The sequence below is a fragment of the Cervus canadensis genome, chromosome 22, assembly GCF_019320065.1.
Source record: "Cervus canadensis isolate Bull #8, Minnesota chromosome 22, ASM1932006v1, whole genome shotgun sequence".
NCBI lineage: Eukaryota > Metazoa > Chordata > Mammalia > Artiodactyla > Cervidae > Cervus > Cervus canadensis.
The window spans coordinates 51,483,745-51,510,024 of NC_057407.1; the positions used below are offsets into that span (position 1 = coordinate 51,483,745).

Consider the following 26,280-nt stretch of genomic DNA (forward strand, 5'->3'; position numbering starts at 1 on the left):
AGACCAATCTCATCTGCCAGACACTGAGCCTAGTGAGAGCAGGCCCCTAGCACAAGTGCAAACTCCCCTTTCAGCAGGAGATGCACCAAACAGGCTCAGGTGCCTAAGGCTCAAACAATACGGCCAAGAAAAGCTCCACGATAAAACCCACTTGCTTTCTATGTGTTTGTTCACAGGGCAGAAGGATGGAGCTCGTTACCTGGAGAGGTCTATAAATGACCAGTTTTTCCTGAGCAAAAGCCAAGAAGCTCTAGAAGCTAGGAGAGACGGGGAAAAAGAAAAGAAAGGAGAAGTAAACTAACACCCAGTGGACACTGCAGCTTGGCCGGGTCGGGAAGCGCCTGGCCTCCTGGCAGCAGAGCGGAGCTGCTGACGACAGCGCCGTGTGATGGCTGCGTGTGCCTCAGCGCTCAGCAGCAACAGCTGACAAGAGCCGCTCTCCTGGGAGAGGAAGAGCGAATGGCGATGCAGGCAGGTACAATGGGGTGTCAATCCCCACAGCACCACAAGTTCAGTAGGACAGTCTGTGCCTGCGGGTGTGGAAAGGGGAGGAGACAGAGACGGCAAACAGCCACCTGTAAAGTTCTTAAAAATTCTTCAAAGGTAATTTCAGCGGCGAGTTGAAAAGCCACGGGCTTGGGGAAGATGGTAGATCCACAAACCACCAGAGCATTGCACGTACCATAAAGCACCCATGAGCAGCACCACAGGGCTTGTGAAGGTGCAGATACTGTTCTGCTATATAGACTCCTATCATTTTCTAGTGAAAAGCAAAGGAGAGAGGCTAAGGGCTGCGTTACTCTTAAAAGACGCAATGGAACTTTGTACATAGGAAAATGCTGGTGGGGAAAAATGTGTACCAAATATAAATACACATATACAATAAACATATTTCAGGGTGTCTGTACACCGACAGTACATTGCTTCCATGGTCATATGTCTTGCCCCAACTCAAATGTCTGTGTTCTGTGCCATGGGACCATTCCCCCGTGAGCCACAGCTGATCATGAGCCCACTGCAAGGCCAAGGACAGGAGAAAGAGACACGGGAATGCTACAGTAGGACCACGGTTCACAGCAGCATCTGCTCTGAACTACAAGCAGAAGGTAGAAAGGGCTTAGCTAAGTCTCCCTTGAAAACATCCCTCAACAACGTGCCACCTTGGAGACCACACACTCTACCACCTCTCAGTTATGATAACGACACTGGTAACTGTGTGCTTGAAAAGTATATGCTAGCCACTGTTTACGTTAGTCATTTAATCGTCACAACAATGCTATGAGGTGCTATTATGCTCTCCATTTTACACATAAGAACACTGAGCACCTCCCAAGGAAGGCCACAGAGAGAGAAAGAGCAGAGCCGGAATTTGAACCCAGGCAGTGCAGCTTGACAGCCCATGGCCGTGAGGCTACACACGGCTACACCCACTGTTCCCGCAGGATTAGACTGGATGCTCCTCAACTGCAGCGCGGATGCAGCAGCCTTGCTGAGTAAGTGTGCTGTGTGGAAACCGCACCTAGAAAAGCCAGACTCACACTAACTCACACAAGCGCTCACACGTTCACACAAGTGAGAGCCAACACAGGTTTACGTTTTCTTTTTTTTTTTTTCTGTACACGTAGGCATGCTACAACTCCAAACTGCCCAGTAAGCCAAATTCCTGAATCATGTTTCAATGAAGAAAATGAATGCCTGGAATGACAGAGCCTGGAACACTGGTCACAGAAACAGAGTTAGGTCAAGGGGTAAGAGTTTTAAAGAAGAGGTTAAATACTGAATTTGCATCAAGCTTCAAAACCTCACATTTTCCATTTTTTAAATGAAAACTTGGGCTTGCTTCCATGAAAAGATAGTTCCTATCAACTTAAATACACAAAGTAACTATGAACAATTTCAAAACTTTTTTTTTTTAAATTGCTTCCTACCTCAAATGTGATAACCACCCTTCATTAGGACAGCACTGAAAGGACACCTTGGTTACAAATACACACATACAGGGGTATACAGGAGTGGACGCATTTCTGCCCCACTGGTCTCTCTGCCTCTGTGGCAGTAAGACTGTTCTAATTATGAAGCTTAAAGATCCTGATGTCTAGTAACTTCAGCCCTTCAACTTTTTCTTCATCAAGATTATCGTGGTTATTCTTGGCTACTCTCAGTTTTTGAATTTCTGCTTGTGTTTTAGAATCAGCATATCAAATTTCACAGAAAAAAATTTCTAAAATTTTACTGGGATTATGCTGGATTTATAGACACTCTGGGGAAAATTTTACAGTGGTAAGTCTTCCAACCCACAAACATGATATACTCTACTATTTATTTAGGACTTCTTTACTATCTCATAGTAATTTTTGTATTTCTCCACAAAATGTTGTTCATTTTTAGATTGCTCTCCCCTCCCAGCTATTTGATGTTGTTACTATTAAAATGGAATTTTTTACATGTCATTTTCTAATTGTTGCTAGTATATAGTTAATTTTAATATACTACCTTGCATATAGCAACATTTCCAAATTCATTTATATATTCTAAGAATTTTCTACAAACAAAATCAATACACTTGAGAATAATGAAAATTTTCTTTCTTCCTTTTCAATGATCGTACTTTTATCCTTTTTCCTGCCTTACTGAAGTGGCTGTGATCGTCTCTAGTACCAACAATGTTAATGAAACACAACTTTGTCTCATTCCCATCTCAGAAAAAGCTGTCATTCTTTAATTATTCATTACTAGATGATTACTACAGGGCTTCCCCTTGCCTTTTCAATTTTCTAAAGTTACTCTGTTATGCCCTATAAAATATGTTTTGCACATGTATAAAATACATGGTTTTAACAGCATTTAACATATGCTTATTTCCTCTTTTAAAAATTTATTAAATACAAGAGCAGATAGTAGTTTCCATATATTACTGCCATCGTGAGAAAGATACACGCACAGACAGCTTCCCCTACTACTAACAGCCTGCATTAGTGTGGTAACAACACAATTCATGAATTTATATTGATATGTTGTCATTAACTACAGCCCACAGTTTATGACAAAGTTCACTCTCTGTACTGTACAGTTATGGCTTTTGACAAATGCGTGATGAAGGACACCCACCACTATAGTATCAAGTAGAACAGTTTACCCCTAAAAACCACCTGCGCTTGTCCTGCGAATTCCACCCATCTTCCTCACTAATCTCTGGCAACCACTGGTCCTTTCAGTGCCGCCACAGTCTTGCCTTTCCCAGAGTGTCATATAACTGGACTCACCCCGTATGTAACTGTTCAGATCAGCTTTCTTCATCATACATATGTCTCTATCTTTTAGTCAGACAACAGCTAATCACATTTTATTCGTGAATAATATTCCACTGTATGGCTGTATCATTGTTTATCCAATCATTTATATAAGGACATCCGGGTTTCTTCCAGTTTTAAGTGATTATGAATAATATGGCTATAAATACGTGTATACAGGTGAATGTTTTCCACTCAGTTGGAGCATAAGTGCTAGATATGTAAGTTTACGCTTAGCTATGTAAGAGACTGCCAAATTGTCTTCCAAACTTGCTGTACGGTTTTGAATCACCAGCAATGAAGGAGTTCCTGTTGCTCTGAATCTTGCCAACATCTGATAGATTTTTAAATTTTGCCATTCTAGTACATGTACAGCAATATCTCATTTTATGTTAGCTTTCAATTCCCAAATGATATTATGATTTTAAGCATCTTTTCATATGCTCATTGCATCTGTTTATCTTCTCTGGTGAGGTACCTGTTCAGATGTTTTGCCCCTTCTCTAAATTGGTTATTTCCTTATTGGATTTTAAGTGCTCTTGGTATATTGTGGATATCAGTCCTTTATCATATAGTCTTTGTAAATATTTTCTCCCAAACTGTGGCTTGCCTTTTCATTCTGTTAACAATGTCCTTCTCAGGGAAGTTTTAATGAAGTCCAACTTATCAATTTTGTCTTTCATGGATTATGCTTTTGATATTGTAGCTAGAACTCACTGTCAAACCAAAGGTCACCCACATATTCTCCGATGCTTCCTTCTAGAAGTTTGATAGTTTCAGGTTTCACACTTAGACTCATTATTCACTTTGAGTTGATTTTGTGAAAGCTGTAACGTCTATTATTCCAATGCCATTTGTTGAAAAGAAAGATGTATTTTCTCCATTAAATTGATTTTTCTCCTTTGTCAAAGATCAGTTGACTTTGGTGGCTCAATTTCTGGGCTCTGTATTCTGTTCCATCGATCTGTTTATTCTTTCACCAATACCACACTGAATTGATTACTAAAGCTTTAAACTAAGTCTTTGTAGGTCAGTAGTGTTAGTCCTCAAACTTTGTTCTTCAGGAGTATATTGGCCTTTCAGAGTCTTTTGCCTCTCTGTATAAACTTTAAAATGAATTTGTCAATACCCACAAAATAACTCAGTGGTATTTTATCACAATTGTATTGATTCTATAGATCAATTTGGGAAGAACTGACATTTTAACAATATTGAGTCTTCTTATCTGTGAATATGTAACATCTCCAATTCTTCAAACCTCCTTTGATTTCTTTCACTGGAGTTTTGGCGTTTTCATCATATAGATCTTTTGACAGATTTATACTCAAGTATTTCATTTTTGAGTCTAATGTAAATGGTATTGTTTTTAATTTCAATTTGGAGTTGTTCACTGCTGCTAAACAATATGAGAAATAGCAATAGGAAAGTAGTTATCTTTTGCACATTAACCTTGTATTCTGCAATGTTATATAATTGCTTATTAATTACAGGAATATTTTGTCAATTGTTTGGAATTTTCTATGTATACAATCATGTCATCTACAAACAAAGCAGCTTTATTTCTTACTTCCCAATGTATACCTTTTCTTTTCTTATCTAATTATATTACGTAGGATTTCCAGTAGTACTATGATGAACAGGAATGGTAAGAGGGGACATCATTTTCTGGTTTCTGATCTCAGGTGTAAAGCATCCAGTTTTTCACTATTAAATATAGTGTTAGCTTCAAGGGTTGTTGTATAAATATTCTTGAGGAAGTTCCCCTCTATTTCTGGTATTATGAGAGTTTTAATCATGAATGAGTGTTAAAATACTTTTAACTGCATTTTAACTGCCAAATACTTTTTCTGCATCTACTGATACGACCATATGATTTTTTTGTTAGACCATAAATGTGATAGATTATCTTGATTTTTGAATGTTGAAGAATCCTCGCATGCCTGAAATAAATCTCACTTGGTTATAGTACATAATTCATTTTATACATTGTTCAATTTGACTTGCTAATATTTTGGTGAAGACTTCTGCATCTACATTCATGAGAGAAATTGTTCTGTACTTTTCTTTTCAAAACACTTTTTGTCTGTTTTCATTTTGGCTGCGCTGGGTCTTCCTGCCCACGGGCCTTTTCCGTTTGCGGTGAGTGGGGGCTCCCTCCTAGCTGTGGGGTGCGGGCTTCCCACTGAGGGGGCTTCTCTTTCTGCAGAGCAAGGGTTCCGGGAGTGCAGCCTCAGCAGATGCGGTGCACAGGCACAGGTGCCCTGCGCACGTGGGACCTTTCTGGACCAGGGATTGAACCCACGTCCCCTGCACTGGCAGGCAGGTTCTTAACCACTGGACCACAGGGAAGTCCTGAACTTTTTCTTTCTATAATATATCTTTATCTGGTTTTAGTATTAGGCTAACGCCAGCTTCACAGAATGAGTTAGGAATTATTCTGCTCCTATTTATGACAATGTTGAGAATTGGTATCATTTCTTGTGTTCAGTAGCGTTCACCAATGAAACCATCCAGGCTGATATGGTAATTACATATGTGTAATTAAATCTGAAATACTTGAGAGTACATTGCAGACAAAATGTTCATTTACCCCTAAGATACTCAAATATTTCCTAAAGACAAGGTCATTTTCTTTTTCAAAAACACAATAGAGTTAACAAAGCAAGGAAATTAACATGGATACAATACTATAATCTATAGATGGTATTAAAAAACCTGTTAATTGTCCCATTAATGGCCCTTAAAAGAAAATCTTTGTTTTCCTGGCCCAGGATCACATACTGCACTTATCTGTCACGGCTCTTCAGTCGCTTCTAATCTGAAACACTTTCTCAGTTTTTATCTTTCATGACTTTGCTATTTTTGAAGCATAAAGGTCTCTGTAGAATGTCCTGCTGTGTAGCTAATGTTTCCGCATGATCACACCCAAGTTACCCACCGTTGTTAGGAATGCCACAGCAGCAACACTGTGCTCTTCGGCACCACATCAGGAGGCATCTGGTGTCCATCTGTCCTGTTACTGGTGATGCCTACTTCGATCATTTGGTCATGATTTCTGCCAGAGTGTCCTATTATAAAGTTACCATTTTCCCCTTTGTAATTAATATGTATCTTGTGGGAGATTATTTGAAATTATGAACATATTTTGTTCCCCAAACATCATACCTTCACATATCTCATTATTTTGAAAACTGGTAAATTAAGAGAAAGAATGTCAAGCAATGTTCCTGCCTTTCCTACATAAACTATAGGACTGTGCAATCAAACAGAAGTGAAAGTAATACTTTATAAAAGCATTCCAATTAATAAATGAAGAAAAAGAATCAGAGTGTCATCATTTTGTAACCCCAATAAGTTAATAATCTAGGCAGTAAGCATACACAAATGTTCAGTTCAGTTCATCGCTCAGTCGTGTCTGACTCTCTGCGACCCCATGAATCGCAGCACGCCAGGCCTCCCTGTCCATCACCAACTCCCAGATTTACTCAAACTCATGTCCATCGAGTCAGTGATGCCTTCCAGCCATCTCATCATCTGTCATCTCCTTCTCCTCCTGCCCCCAATACCGCCCAGAATCAGGGTCTTTTCCAGTGAGTCAACTCTTCGCATGAGGTGGCCAAAGGATTGGTATTTCAGCTTCAGCATCAGTCCTTCCAATGAACACCCAGGACCGATCTCCTTTAGGATGGACTGAATGGATCTCCTTGCAGTCCATGGGACTCTCAAGAGTTCTCCAACATCACAGTTCAAAAGCATCAATTCTTCGGCGCTCAGCTTTCTTCACAGTCCAACTCTCCCATCCATACATGACCACTGGAAAAACCATAGCCTTGACCAGACGGACCTTTATTGGCAAAGTAATGTCTCTGCTTTTTAATAGGCTATCTAGGTTGGTCATAACTTTCCTTCCAAGGAGTAAGCGTCTTTTAATTTCATGGCTGCAGTCACCATCTGCAGTGACTTTGGAGCCCAAAAAAATAAAGTCAGCCACTGTTTCCCATGAAGTGATGGGACCAGATGGCATGATCTTAGTTTTCTGAATGTTGAGCTTTAAGCCAACTTCTTCACTCTCCATCACTTTCATCAAGAGGCTCTTTAGTTCTTCTTCACTTTCTGCCATAAGGGTGGTGTCATCTGCATATCTGAGGTTATTGATATTTCTCCTGGCAGGCTTGATTCCAGCTTGTGCTTCCTCCAGCCCAGCATTTCTCCTGATGTATTCTGCATGTAAGTAAAATAAGCAGAGTGACAATATACAGCCTTGATGTACTCCTTTTCCTATTTGGAACCAGTCTGTTGTTCCATGTCCAGTTCTAACTGTTGCTTCCTGACCTGCATACAGGTTTCTCAAGAGGCATGTCAGGTGATCTGGTATTCCCATCTCTTTCAGAATTTTCCAGTTTATTGTGATCCACACAGGGACTAGATCTGATAAAAGTGCCTAATAAACTATGGATGGAGGTTCGTGACATTGTACAGGAGACAGGGATTAAGACCATCCCATGGAAAAGAAATGCACAAAAGCAAAATGGCTGTCTGAGGAGGGCTTACAAATAGCTGTGAAAAGAAGAGAAGCAAAAAGCAAAGGAGAAAAGGAAAGATATTCCCATTTAAATGCAGAATTCCAAAGAACAGCAAGGAGAGATAAGAAAGCCTTCCTCAGTGATCAATGCAAAGAAATAGAGGAAAACAATAGAATGGGAAAGACTAGAGATCTCTTCAAAAAAATCAGAGATACCAAGGGAACATTTCACGCATAGATGGGTTTGATAAAGGACAGAAATGGTATGGACCTAACAGAAGCAGAAGATATTAAGAAGAGGCGGCAAGAATACACAGAAGAACTGTACAAAAGAGATCTTCATGACCCAGATAATCACAATGGTGTGATCACTCACCTAGAGCCAGAAATCCTGGAATGTGAAGTCAAGTGGGCCTTAGAAAGCATCACTACGAACAAAGCTAGTGGAGGTGATGGAATTCCAGCTGAGCTATTTTAAATCCTGAAAGATGATAATGTGAAAGTGCTGCACTCAATATGCCAGCAAATTTGGAAAATTCAGCAGTGGCCACAGTACTGGAAAAGGTCAGTTTGCATTCCAATCCCAAAGAAAGGCAATCCGAAAGAATGTTCAAACTACCACACAACTGCATTCATCTCACACGCTAGTAAAGTAATGCTCAAAATTCTCCAAGCCAGGCTTCGGCAATACGTGAACCATGAACTTTCAGATGTTCAAGCTGGTTTTAGAAAAGGCAGAGGAACCACAGATCAAATTGCCAACATCCGCTGGATCATCAAAAAAGCAAGAGAGTTCCAGAAAAACATCTATTTCTGCTTTATTGACTATGCCAAAGCCTTTGACTGTGTGGATCACACAAATGTTAGTGACTGACAAAAAAAGAAAATCAGAAATTACGTGATTCCTAATAAAAGAACACACTGCCAAACAGTCTCACACTCACCACATAATCAAAGGGACTGAACCTGAATCTGAACAAACCTCTGATCCTGCTGTCAATTTCCAAGAAATAAAAATGACGGAAACATGCTGAAATTCCACCATGAGGATGCAATTAGCAAAACCCAAATGGTGCAAACTGCTACATGTCAAATAACCCAAGATATTCAACAGAAAAAAATGTATGGAACAGGAAAGAGACAGACAAGAAACCTGTTGATTATCAGACACTTGAAGATTTATTAAATGGGCAAGACTAGCTTTTTCCCAACCCCAGCTCAGTCTGATGGCTTCCACAAAGAAGCGTGACAAGAAAAAAGCAGGGCTGGTCTGCCATCAATGAGGTGGTGGCCAGAGGATATACTATCAATATTCACAAGCACATCCATGGAATGGGTCTTCAGAAGCATGACCCTCGGTCACTCAAAGAAACCCAGAAATCTGCCATGAAGGAGACGGGAACTCTGCACGTACACGTTAATAAACACGCATTAATAAAACACGTACACCAGGTTCAATAAAGCTCTGGGCCAAAGGAATAAGGAATGTCCCACACTGCATGCATGTTGCGGCTGTCCAGAGAATATAATGAAGATGCAGATTCAACAAACAGGCTCTACACCCTGGTTACTATGTTATCTGTCACCACTTTTTAAAATCTAGACACAGCTACTGTGAATGAGAACTAACTGCTGATTATTGAATGACATTACAGATCCACCAAAGAAAACCAAACAAATGAGCAAGACTAAACCATAATAATGAGGGATGCACATACGGGTGATAAATCTAGAGAGAAACGAAACAGCTTGACAGCTATAAAAGTCAAGAAAGTGTTACTCCTGGAGAGAGAAGTGGTCATGATTTGGGTGGGGAATGGAAGTGCTTCTTTGGTGACTGAAAAAGTTTTATTTATTGACCAAGGTAATGGCTACTAGGGTCTTTGTCTAATAATTGTGTTCTGTATGGTTCTCTAACCATATATTATACAATAAAAAATGTCCTAAGAAAAAAAAAAAAAAAAAAAAAAAAAAAAAAATGTCCTAAGAAAAAATGATATATGTCAAAGAAGCATTTATCAAATTGATAAATATTTGAAACTGAATAGTAAACACACAAAAAACAAAAAAATGTCTTAGTCAAAGAAGCATTTATCAAATTGATAAATATTTGAAACTGAATAGTAAACACACAAACAAAAAACACTAAACTTCAAAACTTATGTAATTCAACAAAAATGCAGCTTTGAGACTATTGCCCAAAGAACTTACCTGTTACTAGATAAGCGAGCTGAAAATTAATGACCTAAATGCCCAAATTACGGAAGCTAAAGAAAACACAATTCACCCAAAGAAAGGAAAAAAAGGAGGGCAGGATTTAAAAAGCTAGAAGGGGAATTTGTTTTAAAAAAAGAAAACAAAGAAAAAATAGAAAAAATACACCAATGCCATCAAAAAGACAAAACAAGTGTTGCTGAGGATGTGGGGAAAAGGGAACCTTTGTACACTGTTGGCAGGAATGTAAAGTAGTTCAGCCACCTCAGAAAACAATATGAAAGGTTCCTGGAAAAATTTTAATTACCGTATGATCCAGCAATTCCATTTCTGAACATATGAAATGAAACGGGATCCTGAAGAGATACGTGCACTCCCACGTTTACTGCGGCACCATTCACTATAGCCGATACAGAAGCAACCTAAGTGCATGTCAGCAGACCAACAGATAAAGATGCGACATGTGGACACAGCAGAATATTATTCAGCCATGAGAAAGAAGAAAATCTTGCCATTTGTGACAACACAGTTTCTGAGGACACTGCTAAGATAAGTCAGAGAAAGGCAAACACTACAATATCACTTATATGTGGGCCCAAAATGAAAGCCAAACTCACAAAAAGACGTGGCTACCAGGGTCTGGGGGTGAGGGGATAGAAGAGATATTGTTTTAAGGGCACAAATTTGCAACTAGTATATAAGTAAGTCCTAGAGATCTAATAACCAATATAGTGATCATAGATAACAACACTGTAATAAAGCACCAAACTTTCTAAGAGACTAGGTCTTAATTATTCCCCCCAAATAAATGGTAATTACATGATGTGCAGAGGTGCTAGCTAACACTACAATGGCAATCACTACAATATATGAATGGACCCGATCAACATCAACAAATTTTGAGGCAGTTCCTCAAAAATTTAAAAATACAACCACCATATAATCCAGCAATTCTACTTGGGGATATTCATCTGGAGAAAATGAAAGCATAAGACTGGACCAAAAGATATACACACTACCATGTTCACTGCATCATTACTTATAATAGCTAAGATATAGAATCAAGTTAAGGGCCTGACTATCAATGGATGAACGAATTAAAAAATGTGGGGACTTCGCTCATGATCAGTGGCTAAGACTCCATAATCCCAATGCAGGGGGCCCGGGTTTGATCCCTGGTCAGGGACCTAGATCCCACATGCCATAACAAGAAGAGATTCTGTGTGCCACAACTAAGACCCAGCACAGCCAAAGAAGTAAAACAAATAAAAAATGTGAGATGTGGTATTATATATGAAAATTATTCAGCAATAAAAAAGAATGAAAACTGCCATTTGTGACAACACAGATAGACCTTGAGGGTATTCTGCTAAGTGAAATAAGTCACACAGAGAAAAACAAATACCTTATGATCTCACTTATATGTGGAATCTTAAAATAAAAAAAACCAAACACACACCTGAGCTCAAAGATACAGAGAACAGATTTGTGGTTGCCAGAGGTGCAGGAGTGAGCAAAATGGGTGAAATGGGGTCAAAAGGTATAATTCCAGTTACAAAGTAAATGTTACGGGGATGTAATACACAGCATGGTAATTATAGGTAATAATACTGTATTCCATATTTAAAAGTTGCTAAAAGGGTAAATCTTAAAAGTTCTCATCATAAGAAAAAAGTTTTGTAACTATGTGTGGTGACAGATGTCAACTAGACAATGTGGTGATCATTTTGCAGTATGTGCAAATATCAAATCATTATATTGTACACCTGTGTCAACTATATATATATATATATAAAACCTCAATTTTTTTAAAGATAAGATTTACTGTGCTATGCAACATAAAGTCCAGGACAAACACAAGAAATTATAAATGTGTAAAGAACCTATACACACACTCAAGAAAGAGAGAACACAGTCCTGAACTTAGAGAAAGCCTTAGGCTGAACTAGGTAAAAGACGCAGTGAACAAAAGACTGGCACCTTCTCTACAAACAACAAATACTGGAGAGGGTGTGGAGAAAACAGAACCCTCCTACACTGCTGGTGGAAATGTAAGTTGGTGCAGCTACAGTGGAAAACCGTGTGGAAGTAGAATGAGCATATGATCCAGCAATCCTAGTCCTGGGCATATACCCAGACAAAACTATAATTCAAAAAGATACATGTACACCTAAGTTCACAAGCAGTACTGTGCACAACAACCAAGAAATGAAAACAACCTGAATTATGTCCAGTGACAGATGAACGGGTAAAGAAGATGTGGTACATATACACAGAGAAATACTACTCAGCGATAAAAAAGAATGAAATAATGCCATTCGCCGTAACATGGATGCAAACACAGACTACCAAACTGAGTCAGTAAGAGGAAGACAAATACCACATGACATCACATACATGGAATCGAAAATTTGACACAAATGAACCTATATACGATGAGACAGCAGCAGAATTGGGGACACAGAGAACAGACTTGTGGTTGCCGGGGGGAGATGGGTGGGAGAGGGTTAGATCAGGAGTGCGGGATCAGCACACGCGAACTAGCACACACAGAACGGATAAGCAGCAAGGTCCCCCTGCAAAGCAGAGGTAGCTCTAGTCAACATCCTGTGATAAACCACAATGGAAAGAATATGAAAAAGAATGTGCATACTCTTTTCTATTACGCTTTATCACTCCCCTGGAGGAGGAAATGCCAACCCACTCTGGTATTCCTGCGTGGATCATCTCATCGACAGAGGAGCCTGGCAGGCTACAGTCTGTGGTGTTGCAAAGAGTTGGATACAACTGAATATATATATATATATATATACACACATACATATATATATATATATACACACACATATATAATAAACTGAATCTCTTTACTGTACAGAAGTAATTAACACAACATTGTAGTTCAACTACACATCAGTAAAAAATAAATTAAGACTGGCCTTTCAAGAAAGCAGAATGACTATGGGAGAGAACAAATTAAATGACATTTTCAGGGACTGGAAGTAAATCAGCTATCAGAGTTTACAAGAAAGTTGGAAAAGACTGAGAGATGAAATACAGTAAGAAATAGTAAGTGGAAAGTTCTGGGAGAATAAGTCTTAACAATTTACATGGACTTTACACTAAAGGCAACAGGGAAAGTTTTAAGTAGGAGAGAAGCAAAATTAGTAAGATAAAAAAGAAATTAAAAATAGAAAACTGCAATAATAATCATAGTGAATAAAATACTCATTTTAATCATTAAAACCCCCAATCGTCCTCTTACAAAGATTACTGAGACACTACTTGAAAAAACTGGATGAAAGAATGTAGGGGCTACAGTAATATTAAGAACAAGAATGGGGGGCCCCCCAGGTGGTCCAGTGGCTAAGAATCTCCTTGCAATGCAGGGGACACCGACTCGATCCCTGGTCCAGGAAGACCCCACGAGCTTCGGAGCAACTGAGCAAGTGCACCACAACCGGGCCCATGCTCTGGAGCCCTCGAGCCACAGCTTTTGAGCCCACTGGCCACAACTACTGAAGCCCGCATACCTAGAGCCTGTGCTTCGCAAGAGAAGCCACGGCAACAGGCCCACGCACCGCGGCTGGACAACAGCCTCCCACTCTCCACAACTAGAGACGGCCCGTGAGCAGCAACAAAGACCAACGCAGACTGCAAATAAATAAAAGCAGGAAAGGGAAAGAAAACCCCTACAAACCAATAATAAACAGTAGGCAAAAGTGGTTTTTTTACAGGCAGTAGGCAAAAAATATACACATACATCTTACCCAAGAAAAAACACATGTAAGAGACAAACTATAAACACATGCTCAACATTATTAGAATACAGGGAAATTCAAAACAGCAGAATGAGATGTCAGTCTATACTTAAGACACACACAGCATTTAAAATCGGAAAAGAACAACTCAACTGAGTCTCTTATCCATGAATGCAAATTGCTAAGACCACTGTGGAAAAACAAATATTACTATATGAAGTTAAATATTTTTACAGCCTGAGAGGGCAACAGGCAGAAAGGTTAAGGGGTCTCCACACGGAGGAAATAGGCTGCAAGTGTCAGATGTTTTTCTCTCTCTTAAGCGGCAGGAGGAAACAAACTACAAGTATCAGATTTTTTTCCCTTCTCTATACATAATTAAAAGGAGCGTTCTCTTAAAATTCTGTGTTACCATGAAGACACCTAGTTTCACCTGCCCTTTTCTCAAACCTTGAGCTAACCAATGCATTTTTCTTATGGAAATGTTTTCCTTAAGCTATGTTAATGAACTATGTATTTACCCTAGTCTTTCTTCAAGTCTGTTCCTCTTAAGACTCAGAACCAATAAGGGCTCAACAAACCAGTATGTTTTACTCAATTGTTCTCCTGATCTGTGTTAATGAAACTATATATTTACTTCAGTTCAGTTTAGTTCAGTCGCTCAGTTGGGTCTGGCTCTCTGCGACCCCATGAATCACAGCACGCCAGGCCTCCCTGTCCATCACCAGCTCCCAGAGATTACTCAAACTCATGTCCATGGAGTTGGTGATGCCATCCAACCATCTCATCCTCTGTCGTCCCCTTCTCCTCCTGCCCCCAATCCCTCCCAGCATCAGGGTCTTTTCCAATGAGTCGACTCTTCCCATGAGGTGGCCAAAGTATTGGCATTTCAGCTTCAGCATCAGTCCTTCCAATGAACACCTAGGACTGAACTCCTTTAGGATGGATTGGTTGGAACTCCTTGCAGTCCAAAGGACTCTCAAGAGTCTTCTCCAACACCACAGTTCAAAAGCATCAATTCTTCAGCACTCAGCTTTCTTCACAGTCCAACTCTCACATCCATACATGACTACTGGAAAAACCACAGCCTTGACGAGACGGACCTATGTTGGCAAAGTAATGTCTCTGCTTTTTAATATGCTATCTAGGTTGGTCATAACTTTCCTTCCAAGGAGTAAGCGTCTTTTAATTTCATGGCTGCAGTCACCATCTGCAGTGATTTCGGAGCCCAAAAAAATGAAGTCTGACACTGTTTCCACTGTATATTTACTTGGAAACTATATATTTACTAGGAAACCTGCCTTTCTTCAAGATTCACGTTAATCGTTTTACAGCCTGGGCTGACTGACCTTGTGCCAATGTTATCTCAAAATGCATGTTGTGAGTGAGCGGTGGTGCCACTCTGAGTTTTGAGACATCCCCTTTCTCTAATTAGCAGCCTGCTGATAGGTATTTAACACACTGCTAAAGGCTAGCGGGGGGAGGGGGGGCACTCTCTCTGCCCCCTTCTGATGTCTATGTCAGAAGTTCTCTCTATCTCTTTTATACTTTAAAAAAAACTTCCCTACACAAAAGCTCTGAGCGATCAAGCCTCGTCACTGGCCCGGGGTTGAATTCCTCTCCTCCAGAGGCCAAGAATCCTGGCGTCGTTCACAGCTCAACAACAACCTTTCAAGCCTATGACCTCTAGCAATTCAACTCAATATATTTATTGACCATTTGTATTTTCTCTTTGTTCAGACCCTCTTCAAATTTTTTGAAGACCTGATCCATCTGTTTCTTAATAATTTTTAAGAATTTGTGTATATGTTGAAGAAGATAGCCTTCTCTTATAATGTGTATTTGAATTATTTCATCTACCACTATGCTGCTTATATTGGTATGGTATATTTTGCCATATTTTACTATTCATAGAATCAAATTTGCCAATCTTTTCTGTTGTAACTACTGAATTCACAGCTTTTAAATTAACAGTTCTCTAACATAACTTTCCAGGGATAACACTCTAGAGTAGAATGTACTAGCTTTACCCTTATCTGTGGAGTTCTATTCATGCTTCATGCCACCCCAATACAGATTTAAAAATTCAAAGGCATCATCAGAGTTTTAATTGTAAGCATAACCCCAACCTACACTGAGGACAATTTGCCTCTGCCATGATTTGGACTTAGATGCTAACCCTAAAATAACACATAATAGTATACAGAGGGAAGGGCCTTTAAGCGTCTGCATCTAATTTCAACATATATTAATTCAGTCCTGTATAGACTCATACAAGGTAAAACAACAATAAACATGAACAAACCAAAAGAAAAAAAAAAAAAAAACCTCTTTACCAAAAAGAAAAATCTGCACAGAAGTTTAAACGTGTATTTGAAGTTCTACGACTACTTGTTAGTCACTCAATCATGTCCAACTCTTTGCGACCCCGTGGACTGTGGCCCGCCAGGCTCCTCTGTTCATGGAATTCTCCAGGCAGGAATATTAGAGTGGGTTGCCGTTCCCTCCTCCAGGGGATCTTCCTGACCCAGAGACTGAACCCAGGCCTCCTGCATTGCCAGCGGGGTCTTGACCATCTGAGCCACCAGGGAGACCCAATTTGCAGTATGTGCCCCTAAAAGAGCATCTTACCTGTTCGGTTGCCTTGGAATATATATAAAGGTAAAGGCATCACAGACAGCAGAAGGTAGCAGTCCTTGAAAAAGTCCATGGAGTACTACAACCAGCCAGCAGGCAAGAACACCCATTCAATGATGCCCCAAACAGGAATGAGCCCTTTACTGCACTGCTCCCCAGGGTCCCTCGATTACAGATAGGCATTGGGCTGTAACTTAATAATTACAACAAACACCACAATTATTTTCACTCATGAAATTGGCTTATACATTTTAGAAAAGGGAAATTTGAAAATTTAAGTGCTAGTTATTTTATAATTTTCCCTAGCAAACTAGTAAAACTGCCAAATTATATGTAATTATGTAGTTGATTCCATTTGCCAAAATTACCAGGCTCAGCTCTCCTGTTTGGGGCAATCAATCCTTCTTCATCAAGCTCACAAACACATTCAGGACTTAATTCTGTCATGGATCCACATACATTTTCAAAGAAGAGAAAATAACATAGATAATGGTGATTTGGTTTTTAAAAATACATCTAACAAGGTTTCTTTCATTATTATTCGTTACTAACAAGAGCTATAAAGAAAGCTGAGAGCCAAAGAACTGAAGCTTTTGAACTGCAGTGTTGAAGACTCTTGAGAGTCCCTTGGACTGCAAGGAGATCCGACCAGTCCATCCTAAAGGAGATCAGTCCTGGGTGTTCATTGGAAGGACTGGTGTTGAAGCTGAAACTCCAATCCTTTGGCCAGCTGATGCAGAGAGCTGACTCATTTGAAAAGATCCCATGCTGGGAAAGATTGAGGGCAGGAGGAGAAGGGGGCAACAGAGGATGAGATGGTTGGATGGCATCACCAACACAATGGACATGGGTTTGGGTGGACTCTGGGAGTTGGTGATGGACAGGGAGGCCTGGCATGCCGCAGTTCACGGGGCTGCAAAAAGTCAGACACGACTGAGCAACTGAACTGAACTGAACAAGAGTCATGTTTTCTCAAAATGTTTTAAAATATTTACTGCCCTATTCCTATGAAGCTGTTTACATGCATTTTCATTTCATCACTAAAATCTGAAAACAACCACGTGTGTGTGTGTGTGTGTTAGTCACTCAGTCGTGTCCTGCTCTTTGCAACCCCATGGACTGTAACCCACCAGGCTCCTCTGTCCATGGAATTTTCCAGGCAAGAATACTGGAGTGGGTTGCCATGCCCTTCTCCAGGGGATCTTCCCAGCCCAGGAATCAAACCAGGTCTCCCACACTGCAGGCAGACTCTTTACTGTTTGCCCATAAGAGAAGTAAAAACTTAAGGTCAAACAAATTAATCTCACAGTTTGAAATCTGAATTGTGGGCCAATCCTTGCTCATGCCAGACTGCTTTTCTCAAAAGAGGAATGGTTCTTTCCAAGAGACTGCCTTCTTGATAATACAAAATAATTATCAGCTGTCATAATTACCACCACTACACTCTGCTCAAGCGCCAAAAGTTGTCAGTTTAATGTCAGATGGTAGTATGCAATTTCTGTTGAGATTAAATTAGTGCAAGTTGATGAAATGAAGCAGTAGGCTATATTAACTTGCTTAATAATCAGGTCCTTTACTGAGATGGTTAGCAGTAGCATATGTTAAGATGCATATCAGGATAGCCTGCTTTTATCAATCGTTTGTATTAAAACTAACTGTACTGTCAAGAGTACTTATTAAGTATTCAGACATCCAAAATTGATATTATATAATAATAAAACATTTACTTAACATTTATTAAATGCCAGGTGCTCAGAGCTACCAACAGCCCCTTAAAGTAAGAACTATTACCAGTACTATTACAGATATGGGAAATTAGGCCTGGAGAGTAAAGTCACTTTAGGGTCACACAACCAGTAAATGGGGAGAGTAGAAACCTCAAGCAAGTCAAGCTCCAAAAGTAATATATCCAATAACAATGAAGACAAGTATAAGCGAGGACAACTCAACTCACTAACAGATACAGAGATTATAACAAACTACACATTTCCATTATTATAAGCATTATATAACTGACTCCAGGAATGGCAAAATTACAAGCCGTTTGCTGAACTGTGTGTGCATGAAGGGTAGAGGGAGAACTTTAACGTCCTTAATTTATAAGTGAAAGCAGGACAGAAAGAGCAAAACTGCCAACTCTTGTTAACTAACAAACTAAAAACGGGGAGCAGAAGGAGTCTGTGAATTACTAATATTGAGGGGTCTTAAAACTAGAAATAAGATGATCAGATTAAAAAAACTCAGATTTTTCTTACTGGATTCAAAGTGATAATAAAGTGATGAAGAGTACATAATTCTAGGTTATGCTTGTTAATGGTTCCAGAGAGTAGGCTCAAACGTCACTGGATATGATCAGTAATGGAAGCGAGTAGAGAATTTAAGAGGGTAGTAACAGATGCGGTAAAAAAAAAAAAATGGCAGAGGAGAAAGTGACCTTGGCGGCAAATAAATAAGATTATCATAAAGTCAAAAAATTCACACCTATTGATGAAGACGGAAAGTAAACAGGAATTCAGTAAGAACAAGAACAACAGTCTGCTCTGTCACAAAGAAGTTCACAACATGAAGTAAAAATGTAAGCCGAAGACAGGCTGAAAGTATGAAGACATCACTGAACTGAGCAACAGCACCAGCATTTAAGCTGCGTGACGTGGGGGCTCTGGGGCGCTCACTCGCTTTGTGGTGGTGGTAACATGCGACAGAGATGTCTGCCTTGGCAAGCTGGCTCAAACTCTTCTTCAAACTTTTGCTTAAAAAGGGTAGCTGGCAAAGGGAAAGCTATTACTACTGAGAATAGAAAATCTGAGAGTAAAATGATAGAAATGATTTAAAGGCCAACAAAAATTAAAATCTGGCTAGAGATGGGTCTGAGACCCAAGAGTCAGAGAAGACCTACCATGGCAGTCCTTTAAATTTTCACTTCCCCTTACAGACTCCAAAATAAGGGAAGAAGTGGGAATGCAAGTCTACGAATAAGCATGTTACGAACATTTGCTCTCAAATGACAATTCTTTTTTAAAAAATGATCTATGTGTGAGCCTTAGCATGATTCAAAAACTGCAACTCCGGGATTTTTGAAAGCTGGGTCCATCATGGATCCTTAAAAAAATCAAATTTCTAAAACAGCAGTTTGAAATCACACTAGCACAGAAAGTTATATAATTCCACAGCGCTCCCCACCCCAACTCCTCCTCCCTTTCAGTCAATAGGTAGAAACACTACCATGGCTGCATACAGTGTAAGAGCTAACTCGACCAGAAGGGAAAAAACATCCAGTTAGCAGCCTTGAGTCACAAACAGCAGCAGTATTCAGAAGGGCGGAGTTTAATCACACCCCAGTGCTGGATGACTCATGCGGGCCTGCCGGAAGCTGCTTATGGGTCCCCTGGGGTGTAAGTGACATATTCACATTAAGGTTTGATGTCTGGGCTAGAAAAGTGTCAGACCAAGAGTGAAACACTGCATAACTCTGGAACCGCCACTCGCTCTGTGGTCTGTGTGGACGGCACCCCTACGGCTGCCCGGGCGCGGCCGGCCCAGCCGAACCCCGCTGGTTCGAATGGCTCACTGTGCTTGATCAGGACCGTGTGGGTTCGTGTGATAAACATATCATTCCTTCCTTGTTACCACTTTCGGAACTTTAAAATGGTCATGAGAGCCAAAGAACATTCTCTCTCAGCCAAGCAAATATTTATTTTGTTGAAATAAAACATAATTGCTGTATCTTTCACATGATTCTGCCATCACTTAATTTTTTTATTAACTGAGCAGAATGAGCTCTTGGCAACACCTGATAACTAATGAAATGCCATCCTGAAGCCCCTAAAATGTGATCATCACCACAGGACACCAAGTCTTCACCCCATTCCTGACTCAAGAACAGGAGCTGAAAACACTGAGGCGGCTGCATTTACAGAGCAACTCCAATATGTAAACAGAACACATATACTCATCCCCCACACGTTAAAATGAGATTAAACACAGGCAGGGAATGGAGTCAGCTGGTCAATGTCTTACTGTATGTCAGCATCTCCCCCCAAAATTTCCAAGGATTATTAAAAGAGGTCCAAGGTCAGTAAGTTCAAAATGCCACAGTCATTCACCTGGGAGCATCGCCACACGTATTAGCCTATTAAGGTTCCGGAGGGCATGCAGTAAAGAAACTGGTTTTGTTTACCTTGTGTTTCCCATACTTATTGATCATAAAACCTGTTTTTTGTTTTGTTTTGTGAAACATTACTGATACGAAACGTTTGGGAAATGCCACTCATCAGATCATGTATTCATGTATTAAGTGTTTGTTAACAATTAAAATACAACATCCAAAACTAAAATAAGGGTTCCTTGATGCTTGCTGAGTACGAAAGGAAACTGCAGTGCCCGAGGATCAACAAGTGTTGGTCGCAGCTTTACTTGGCAAAATGCCAAGCAAAATACCATGACCTGTATACTCAGCAATGCTAAAAATAAAGAACAAAAAGCCTGTCTATAGTACTGTCACTTAGCACACAACTCTCATAAAATGGATAACATCAGTATTGGGGCTGACACCATTTTAAGTGCTCAGTAAGAACACACAGCATAATTATTTTAAAATCAATTTACCAGAAAACATCTAAACGTCTATAACGTCAGGAGCTCGCAGCCTTAATCACCTCTCCTCGCATTACTGACTACATTGAGATCATCTACTGACACCCATGGTCACCTACTGAAGATTATTACAATACTTACCACATTACAAAAAGAATCCAGACCAATGCTACGTACATACTTAGTACATTCTGGATTAGACCAAGTAAAATTTAACAACAAGCTGAACAGCATTCTATAAAACAAAAACAGAAAGTCAGTTAGGCTAATTCTGTCTGTTTTTCTATGCTATGGACTCACAGTGAGAAAGGAGACTGTCTTGGAACTTGATGACCGAATCATACACGAAATCTTTAAAGTTTACCTACACTTACCTCAAAAGAAGTTCTTTGGGTAACTTTTTGTTAATAAGGCCTTCATCATTATTTGAGAAAACCTAAAAGAAAAAAAGTGAAATTATTATAATGTTCTTCAATCAATCAAAAAAAAAAGTTACATATTTTGTAGATCAAAATGGCCCCAAGGAAGCTCAGGAAGGAAGGGATATAATTATGACTGATTCACACTGCTGTAGAGCAGAAACCAACACAAAATTGTAAATCAATCGTCCACCAATTAAAAAAAATTTTTTTAATGGCCCCAATCACCATCCCATAATTACAATGACACTAATTTCATGAAGTCAGTATTCTTCAATATTGACAGACATAAAAACAGCTTATATTCTATACCATTTAATAAGAATGGCAAACATTCAGAGAAGAGATAACACACAGTCATTTCTATACTACATTGTATTCGAGGTTCCAGGCAAGGCTATTCATCAAAGAAAATAAATAAAAGGCACACTGACTGAAAAGGAAGAAATAAACAACTTCTATTTACAGATGACATGACCTTGTACACTGAAAATTCTAGAAAAAAGACATAAAAAGCTATTAATTACAGAATTCAGCAAGATTGAAAGATTTAACAAATATACCATGGATTTATAAAAAAATAATTTGTATGTCCATATGTTAGCAATGAACAACCTGAAAATGAAATTAAGAAAATAATCTCATTTGTAACAGCATAAGAAAAAACCTACTTAGGAATACATTTAAGTAAAGAAGTACATGATATTATATATTGACAACTTATACTAAGCACTGTCGTGAGTAATTAGACTTAAACTGAAACACATTATATGTTCGTGAATTGGAAGATTTAACAGTGCTGAGTTAGCCACGTTTCTCAGCTTTCTATTTATTCTACTTGGGGTTTGCCAACTACGTCCAGTCTGCTGTTATCAAACGAATACTTACCTTCTAACATGGTACCATCACTTCTGGCATTTCCCAGTTAGATCTTTTTATAGTCTTCCATTTTCCTGTTAAAATTTTCTAACTGCTCTTCCATTCCAACTGTTCAACGTCTGGCCCATCACTGACTCGGCTTCTCTAAGCTCTTCTCCTAACCATGGGTCACACTTTTTTATTTCTTTCCACGTCTCAAAATTTTTTATTTCACACCAAATAATTGTGAGTAAAAAAACCCCAGAACTTTACAAAGATCAATGAAACCAAGAGCTGTTTCTTTGAAAAAATAGACAGAAGGGGTGGAGAGACTAGGCAAGATGGTAAAGCAGAAAGACCATGGGCTTACCTCCTCTCAGAAGCACACCAAAATCACAACCTCCCATGAAAAAGACCAGGACCTACCAGAAAAAAGTCTAACTAAAGACACAAGGAAAGAACTAGAATGAGACAGGCAGGAGGCCGCAACATAACCAGGTCCCTCACCACAGAGACGCCGCCCAGCCTGGAGAGTGACTACTGCAGGGGTCCTCCCAAGGAGTGAGAGTGCCGAGCTCCAGATCAGGCCCCACAGCCCGGGGGTCAGGCAGCAAGAAGACAAACCCCCAGGGAACCTGGCTTTGGGGGCCAGTGGGGCTTAGCCTCGGGAGTCCCTAAGGGCTGAGGGAAACAGAGACGAGGCTCTTGAAAGGAGCACACAAAATCTGCTGCGTTCTAGAACCCAGGACGAAAGCAGTCACTTGACAGGAGCCAGGACCAGGCCTACCTACTGGTCTTAGTGAGTCTCTTGGAGAGGTGGGGGAAGGTGGGCTGCGGGCTCACCCTGGGGACAAAGACACTGGCAGAGGCCGTTCCTGGAGCTCCTTCTACTGGGTGAACACTGGCAGGCCCCACTGAGGAGCCTGGCCCGTCCAACACCTGCAGGCACCAGTGCTGGGACACCGTAGGGAAAGTAACTAACCGGACAAGGACATGCCCCACCTCTCAGCAGAGAGGCGCCCAAACCTTCCTGAGACCACAGTCACCTCTAGACCAGCCTTGCCCTTCACCCGCCAATGGGCAGGCACCAGCCAAACTGTCCAGGAGTCTGCTCCAGGCTCTGGACACGCCTCACCTACCAGGGGGCAGACACTAGATGCAAGAGAGCCACAGTCTGCAGAGCCGGCCTGCCCACAGCAGGCCAGACCCTACCCTGGGACCAGCTGGCCCTGGCCCTCCCTACTAGCAGGCCAGCAGAGCCTCAGAATGCCCCTGACCCCATACCTAACTGTGTCAGGAAACACCTCCCGCACCACCCCCAAACACACCAGTCATCAGACACCAGCCCTGTGATCCCTGGGCACTGCAGTCAGACTCCAGGACCTGACTCTGACCATAAGTGGTCCAGCATTAAAACCAAACTCTGGTTTCACCCACCAGTAGTAGACCGACAACAGCCCCAGAGTTTCTGGACCCTAACTGCACCCACCCACCAGTGAACAGGCTCCAGCCCCAGGCCTCCTGGGGTACCGCAGTCAGCTGCCTGGTGACTGGGCCCCACCAACCAGTAGCTCCAACAGCCTCTTCATAAAGCACGGGCTGGTAACCAACTAGAGTAGAGGCCAATCAAGCCTACCAGACTGCCCACACGGTCAGCCTGCACAACAGAAGGGCCCACACAGCCCTCACGGGAAACCTCGAGAGCATACAGGCTGGTGACAGCACAGGGCATCTTGTACAGAACAGTTTCTCCAAGGTCAAGATATGTATTAACCTAGCAGACACATGAAAATATAAATAGCAACTTGGGCAAAATGAGGTGGCAGAGAAACATGATAAACCCCAGAAGAACTTAGTGAAGTGGAAACAGGCAATCCACCCAAAAAAGAGCTCAGGGTAATGATTGTAAAGATGATCAAAGAACGCAGGAGAATAATGGATGCACAGGATAAGAAGTTAAAAATATTTAGCAAAGAGAAAATATATATTTAAAAAGACAGAGATGAAGAATACAATAGTTGAAATAAAAAATATACTAGAAGGAAAACCACAATTCTAAAGGACACATGTACCCCAATGTTCATTGCAGCAATATTTACAATAGCCAGGACATGGAAGCAACCTAGATGTACATTTACAAATGAATGGATAAAGAAGATGTGATACATACACACACACACACACACACACACACACAGTGGAATATTACTCAGCCATAAAAAGGAATGAATTTGAGTTGGATTTAGTGAAGTGCATGAATCTAGAGCCTCTTATACAGAGTGCAGTAAGTCAGAAAAACATATCACATATTAACACACATATATGGAATCTACTAGGTTGGTGCAAAAGTAATTTCCCTTTGCATTGTTGAACTTTGCCATTAGATATTTGAATACATTCTTGTATAAATTTGCTTATGTTATACATCATTTTAATGCACAATGCACAATTCTTGCTTTATGCTTTTTGCTAATGAATTATTTCTTGTTGTTTATTTTATATGTATTTTAGACCTATAGCAATGATGTTAGACAAACAGGAAATTTGAGAAATTTTCTTATTCTAGTTCAAAATGGGCTATAAAGCAGCAGAGACAACTTGCAATATCAACAATGCATCCAGACCAGGAACTGCTAATGAACATATAGTGCAGTGGTGGTTCAAGAAGTTTTGCAAAGGAGACGAGAGTCAAAGATGACAAGGGTGGTGGCTGGCCATTAGAAGTTGACAATGATCAACTGAGAGGATCATCAAAGCTGATCCTCTTACAACTACACAGGAAGTTGCCCAAGAACTCAACATCGACCATTCTACAATCATTTGTCATTTGAAGCAAAATGGAAAGGTGAAAAAGCTTAATAAGTGGATGCCTCATAAGCTGACCACAAATTAAAAAAAAGTCATTTTTTAAAGTGTCACCTTCTCTTATTCTATGCAACAACAATGAATCATTTCTTGATCTGATTGTGACGTGATGAAAAGTGGATTTTATATGACAACCAGCTCACTGGCTGGACCAAGAAGAAGCTCCAAAGCACTTCCCAAAGCCAAACTTGCACCAAAAAATGGGTCATGGTCTCTGTTTGGTGGTCTGAGGCCCGTCTGATCCACTACAGCTTCCTGAATCCCAGTGAAACCATCACATCTGAGAAGTATGCTCAGCAAACCAGTGAGATGCATGAAAAATTGCAACGCCTGCTGTTGGCACAGGTCAACAGAATGGAACCCATTCTTCTCCACAACAATGCCTGACAACATGTCACATAATGAACATGTCGCAAGTTGAACGAATTGTGCTACAAAGTTTTGCCTCATCTGCCATATACACCTGACCTCTCGCCAACTGACTGCCACTTCTTCAAGCATCTCAACAACTTTTTGCAGGGAAAATGCTTCCACAACCAGGAGGATGCAGAAAATGTTTTCCAAGAGTTCGTCATATCTGGAAGCACAGATTTTTTTTATGCTACAGGAAAAAACAAACATTTCTCATTTGCAAAAATGTGTTGATTATCATGGTTCCTATTTTGACTAATAAAGATGTCTTTGAGCCTAGTTATGATGATTTAACATTCAGGATCTGAAACCATAGTTACTTTTGCACCAAGCTACCAGAAAAATCATACTGATGAATCCAGTAGAGAATGGACATGTGGACACAGTGGGGGAAGGTGAGGGTGGCATGAATGGAGAAAGTAGCCTTGACATATATACATTATCATGTGTAAAATAGTTAGTAGGAAGTTGCTCTAACACCGGGAGCCCAACCCAGCACTCTATGGTGACCTAGAGGGGTAGGATTGGGGGCGGGGGGGTGGCATGGTGGAGGCTCAAAATGAAGAGGATATATACACAGTCATGAGAGAGTCACATCATACGGTAGAAACCAACACACTGTAAAGCAATTTTCTACCAAATATATTAGAAGGGATCAACAGTAGACTAAAACATACAGAAAAATGGATCAGCAAGCTGGAAGACAGTAG

The 26,280-nt window shown here is 40.3% G+C and overlaps 1 protein-coding gene and 1 pseudogene across 4 annotated transcripts in view; one reads left to right on the plus strand and one right to left on the minus strand.

Annotated features, from left to right (window-relative positions):
- The window catches only part of FBXL2 (F-box and leucine rich repeat protein 2), a 117,647-nt gene that overhangs the window by 39,973 nt on the left and 51,394 nt on the right, over positions 1–26,280 (minus strand). For 3 of the 4 annotated variants that reach the window (XM_043443495.1, XM_043443499.1, XM_043443497.1), the window contains exons 2-3: positions 21,392–21,453; positions 21,159–21,252 (exon numbers count right to left, since the gene is read on the minus strand). The gene's annotated coding sequence lies outside the window, so the exon portion shown is untranslated. Of the gene's footprint in view, positions 1–21,158; positions 21,253–21,391; positions 21,454–25,622; positions 25,642–26,280 lie in introns of those variants that run through there. The other variant, XM_043443496.1, reaches the window with a different exon arrangement.
- Positions 460–9,441, plus strand: LOC122424392 (annotated as a pseudogene).